The following is a 6,297-nucleotide window of genomic DNA, read 5'->3' as shown; positions in this document are numbered from 1 at the left end:
GTGAAGATTCAGCTCCTTCATCACCAAGATCAAACTTCCCAAGTTCAAGTTCACAATCATCATCTCTAGGTTCAGCTCCAAAGAAATTCAGGTTATTGAATGATATTTATGCAACATGCAATTATTGTTCAATTGAACCAGAAAGTTTTGAAGAAGCATTTAAGGAGGAAGCATGGAGAAAAGCAATGAAAGAAGAGATCCAAGTGATAGAGAAGAACAAAACTTTGGATCTTGTCAAAAGGCCAAAAGACAAAGACATTGTTGGTGTGAAGTGGATTTACAAAATCAAATAAAACCCCAATAGTTCCATGCAAAGGAACAAAGCAAGACTTCTAGCTAAAGGTTATTCTCAACAAGCCAGTGTTGATCTTGAAGAAACATTTGCACCAGTGTTGGTTGTTGTACCAACTTGATGTAAAGTCTACATTTCTAAATGGAAAGTTGAAAGAAGAAGTTTGTGTTGACCAATCCCAAGGCTTCATCATCAAAGATAAAGAAGATAAACTGTACAAGCTCAAAAAAGTGCTATATGGCTTGAAGCAAGCACCCGGGCTTGGTATAGTGAAATTGACTGTTATTTCACAAAAAGAGGTTTTAAGAGAAGCAAAAGTGAAGTGACCTTGTATGTGAGACATCAAGGTAAAAATGATATTCTCATTGTTGCCCTTTACATGGAAGATCTTATATTCATAGGGAGTAACAAAAAGATGATTGAAGATTTCAAAGAAGAAATGACATTAAAGTATGAAATGAGTGATATGGGAGTGAGACGACATTTCCTCGGCATTGAGGTTTATCAAGATAATGGCAATATGGCTGTTTGTCAAAAAAAAAATTATGCAGAAAAGGAGTTGAAAAAATTCAGAATGTATGGATGCAATTCAGTCTCTACACCACTCATTGTGGGGGAGAAATTGAAGAAAGATGATGGCAGAAAAGCTGCAAATCCTACGCTTTGTAGAAGTCTGGCTGGAAATCTACTTTATCTTACTGCAACAAAGTCACATATTATGTTTGCAGCTAGTTTACTTTCTAGATTTCATGCATAGACCAAGTCATTTTCATCTGAGCGCTGCAAAGAGAGTTATAAGATATATTCAAGGAACTATTGATTTTGGCCTACAATATTCAAAAAAAATCAGTTAGATGACATAAAAAGTACTTCCGGCTATTGTTTTATTTTTGGTTCTGGAGAATGTTAATGGTTATCAAAGAAACAGCAAAGTGTTGCTCAATCATCTGCAAAGGCTGAATATGTTTCAGCTGCATCATCAAATTTGGCTACTAAGAATTATTGAAGATTTTGGTGAAAAGCAAGAAGAAGGAACTCCGTTATTTTGTGACAACAAATCTGCCATCGCAATGGAAAAACATCCGATTTGACATAGCAAGATGAGACATATCGCTCTCAAGCATAATTTTATTTGAGAAGCAATTGAAGAAGGCGAAGTTCAACTCGACTTTTGCAAGTCAGAAGATCAAGTGGCTGATATATTAACTAGAGCGCTACCAAAAGAAAGGTTTCTACAACTTTGAGAAGCACTTGGAATCCGACAACACATTAAGGGGGAGAATGTTGGAGTTAATGTGTTGAGATGATCAAAAAGTTTCTTAGATCTCCAATGTGTCTTTACATTTCCAAGGAGCTTAGATACATTTTAATTAATTGCTACACGTATCTAATTAATTGTCATGCATGGTCTATCACTATATAAAGTCCATGTATATTGAGATAATGAGATTAGGAAAATCAATATGAATCATTCCAACAAATTATTCCTCCTTTCAGTCTTCTCAAATGCCACTAACAAAACCATCAGCAAAAAACTTCAAATAACTTCAAGATCATCCTTTAAATAAACAAAATTAAAAATAAGAGGTTGAGGGGAACAAAAGACAACAAATATATGAAATATTAACAAAAGACAAACGCAACACCTCCGAAAACAAATTAAAAACAAAAGTATAACACAAACAACAGAAATTTAAACAAGGCCTGGAATTCTATCTCATAAGCATTCAGCCTTTCTAGGCAAGCTAAATACCATGAGAACGCATCAAGTTGGCAACCATGAGCAAAAATTAGGAAATAATAAGACAACATTTTGACAACAATCAAAATTTAAAGCATTCATCTAGCATTGAGGATAACCTGAGATTAAAAAAACAAAAAAAAAAATGTTCCAAACATCTGAGGTTTTTGGCACAAAGTTCTGATTTGTAGCGTAGAAGTTCTAATGCCACAAAAGCCAAGAGATATCTCGCCATTGAATGTTAATGGGAATTGCCAATAAAAGAACAAAGAGAACGCCTTGATCGATCCCTAAAGCAACTCTCCAGAACACCGGCAAGATGCAGAAATGCACATAGGTTTCCGTTGCTTGCAATAAAAAAAAGTAACAAATTAGATTCCATGAAAACCAAGGAAACCATTATTAAGAAAAGGAAACTACCTCAATCGACAAAGCAGCTCCTCAGTCAAGGATGGTAAGAGAAAGAAAAGGATTGACCCATGTTTCTCAAATACAAATAATAAGATTGGAGTATTGCAAAATTTTTATAAATTAATGTGCCACAACGTTGAAATAAGAACGAAAACCTGAATTGGTTTCTAAAGGAGGCAAAAAGAAATAGGTAGAGGAGGAAGAGGTGCAAGATAAGGAGAGGGAGGGGCAGGGGCAGGGAGATCGCGATGAAGAATAGGAACAGCAAAAGGAGAGAATGAGGAAGAGGAATAGAAAAACGTTGAGGCACCAAAAGAGATGATATGCAACAAACTTACTGGAGTTCAATCACAAAACCAGCGCCCCAACAACTCCGAGTGCAACCGTCGCTGCGGGGAAAGAACAGCGCAACCTAACGTGGTCTTCTTGTCGCTTCAAACCCGGTAACATTGCATACAAGCCACAAATCTTGGCCCTTGGGACAGAAGAAACAAGTCAAGAGGTGGAAGGAAGATTGGGGAAGGGGAACAACGAAACGTCCGAGGGAGAGCGGCGTACCCTCGGACGGACAAACAGGGGGGCCTTCAATCTTTCCATCGCCATTAACGAGAGAGAGAGAGAGAGACTCGGAGCGGAGATATGAAAATGGAACGTTTGAGAGATCAGCCAGCTTTTCAGATATCACGTTCTCCAGAGAGAGAGAGAGAGAGAGAGAGAGAGAGAGAGTCGGAGCAGAGATGTAGAGATAGAAAATGGAACGTCTGAGAGATCAGATATCACGTTCTCCAAATCCGCTTCAGACGTGATTTTTAGTGTACCGTTGCCGCTGCCAACTTGCTTGTTAAGTTACCTAATTTAATTATTTAAATTTTAATTGATTTTGTGATTCAAACTCAATTTTTTTTTATTAATTTCTCATCTTAACTTTCAATCATTAATAAAATATTATTATATATACATTTTATTTCATTTATATTATTTTTTATTATATACAAATATTTGATAAATAAGTCCTGAATTTTAATTATAATTATTTAATAAAATACTTAAACTCAAATTTTAAGACATCAAAATACTCATTCGAGTTTTTAGTATTCTAACATGTTTAATACAAATTGAGATATATATTTTTCTTCCAATGAGTTTTGAGAGTGGTGGCATATCGTTAAATGAACAATTTACATATTATTCAATTGTGATCGGATATCACGTTCTCCAAATTAGTTTCAAACATGAGAGTGACGTCATTTTTAATTTACTATTGCTACCAACTTGCTTGCTAAAGTTAGCTAATTTAATTATTTAAATTTTAATTGATTTTGATATTCAAACTCAATTTTATTAATTTCTCATCTTAACTTTTAATCATTAACAAAATATTATTATTGTTCCTTATTAACCAAAGGGAGTGGTCGGAGACGCGATCGCAATGGAAGAAAGCGAGCTTCGACGACAGGTCCATTCAGGGGTGGCTGGCATATGCAAGCACTCTGACGCTCAAGTGAATGAGAGAGTAAAAAAAATGATAGTATATCGGTAAGTCAGATAACAGAACATATATTAATTCTGAAAAAAGCTAGTTGATATAGGAGAATGAGACGTCACCCTGCATGTATGCGTCGTGCGTTTGCAGATGATGGGACTGAGTATCCGATGACGATGGAGGTTCTTAAGTGATAGCATTGTGTCAACAGGACCCTCATTAATGTTGATGAGATCCGTCATTAATGAAGATGAGATCTTGGGCAGATGCGCGGATATCCAATAAAGACTGCAATAATGTTAGTTCAGGCTAACGCTGGACCAAGATCAGGTCAAGAGAGAGATTGGGCCATGAGAGATGTGTTGAGATTAGGCTATGAAGGATTAGACCAGATTGGGTCGGGAGATGAATGGGCCGATATTGGACCATGAGAGATGCGCTAGATTGGGCTGAGACAATCCAATTATATATAAATTTATTTTATTTTATTTATATTATAATAATAAATTATATTATTTTTATTATATAAAATTATTTGATAAGTAAGTCAAATTAAGTTGACTTTTTGTTATAATTGTTTAATTAAAAATACTCAAAAGTCAAGTTAACAAATCTAAGACATCAAAATACTCGATTCAGTTTTTAGCACTCTAACCCGTTTAATGTAAATTAAGAGATATATTCTTCTTCAAATGAGATTTGAGTCAATGAGTCAATCAAATCAATGAGAGTATTGATATATCGTTGAATGGACAATTTGCACATTGTCCAATTATAATCCGATATATCACATACTCCAAATCTACTTCAAACAAGAGAGTGACGTCATTTTTAATGTACCATTGCTGCAAACTTGTTTACTAAGTTAATTTAATTTTTAATTGGTTTTGAGATTCAAACTCAATTTTTTATTTTAATTTCTCATCTTAACTTTCAATCATTAATAAAATATTATTATATACACATTTTATTTCATTTATATTATATTGAGAATTTTGATGTTTTTATTTAATAAAAAAATTAATAAATTTGATTAAAGAATGACGACTAAAACAATTAAGATCAATATGTAAAGTTTTTGAGAAATTAAGTTTTTAGTCGAGTAATGTATTAAATTAATCAAGTAGCAAATCTTTAATAATCGAGTATTTTATCAATCAAAAAAAAGGTTTTAAGTAGATTTTTCAACCTTTTAGTGATTAAGTAAAAAAGTTTGTGTAATGAGCAAGATGAAGTATAGTCAACCAAATAAGTTTTTGTACTCGAGTAAATAATGCATATCTTTGTTGGGTTAAAAATAATCGAGTAATAGAATTTATAATCAAGTAATGTCTAATCTATACTCGAGTAGATGGTTTTTGTAATCGAGTGAAGATCCTATTTAAGTAGATTTTCTCTGTAATCGAGTAAATATAGGTTGATTTTAAGTTCAGTCAAGTAAAACTCAAAATTAATTGAGTAAAGGTATATTTGTACTCGAATAAACAGTAAAAGTAATTAATTACAAAATGTATATAGTTTAGTAAATATCAAACTTAGTCGAGTAATACCTAATTTGTAATCGAGTAACATTTGACAGATTTTGAAAAATATAGTCATTACAACTCATTAAATGTAATTTGTCTTTATTTTTCAATACATTAAATAATCATCTAACAATATGTGCATATTTTATAAATTTATAACAGATTATTTCAGGCTTTGTAGAAACAAAAAATGACAATTTTGATACAAAACTAACATTCCAATTATAAGAGACAAGTCAACAGATAGAAGAAGAAGCCTCCTAAAGACTAAATAGAAGGCTTACCAAAAGACTAAATAGAAGAAGAAGCCTCCTAAAGAATGCAACACTCAATTAACTAAGCTCAAGTCTCCTACTCTAATCTGAAGCTTACACATCTATTTTTACTTGATCCATTCAAAGAGAGTACTTAAATTCATTGTTTTTCTGTATCTCTATATTTATCAAGAGAATGTCCCGATTACTTGTAATATTTTTATTTTCTCTTGAAAAATTTATTTTATATTTATTGTGAAATTTGTAAATGTTAAGTCTTACCTTGTAAAAGACATTGGATATGGCTTAACCAAACTTGAAAAGTCATTATGTAAAGGTTAATAGTTTAGTCTGCTCAAAAAATTACAAAGATAAAATTGTTTTGTCAAAATTCTTGGTAAAGAATCAAGATAGTGGATTAAGTTTTTAGAATAAATCACTCTATATTGTGTGTGTTGCATTATTATTTTTCTTTTTTATTTAAGTTTTGTTTTAAGAATGAAAAAGTTTTATTCACCCATCTTAGCTAACATATTTTATATATTATAATATTAAATTAATATTATTTTTATTATATACAAATATTTGTT

The sequence above is a fragment of the Diospyros lotus genome, chromosome 1 (assembly GCF_014633365.1).
Source record: "Diospyros lotus cultivar Yz01 chromosome 1, ASM1463336v1, whole genome shotgun sequence".
Lineage (NCBI taxonomy): Eukaryota > Viridiplantae > Streptophyta > Magnoliopsida > Ericales > Ebenaceae > Diospyros > Diospyros lotus.
This window is presented reverse-complemented; position numbering follows the sequence as displayed.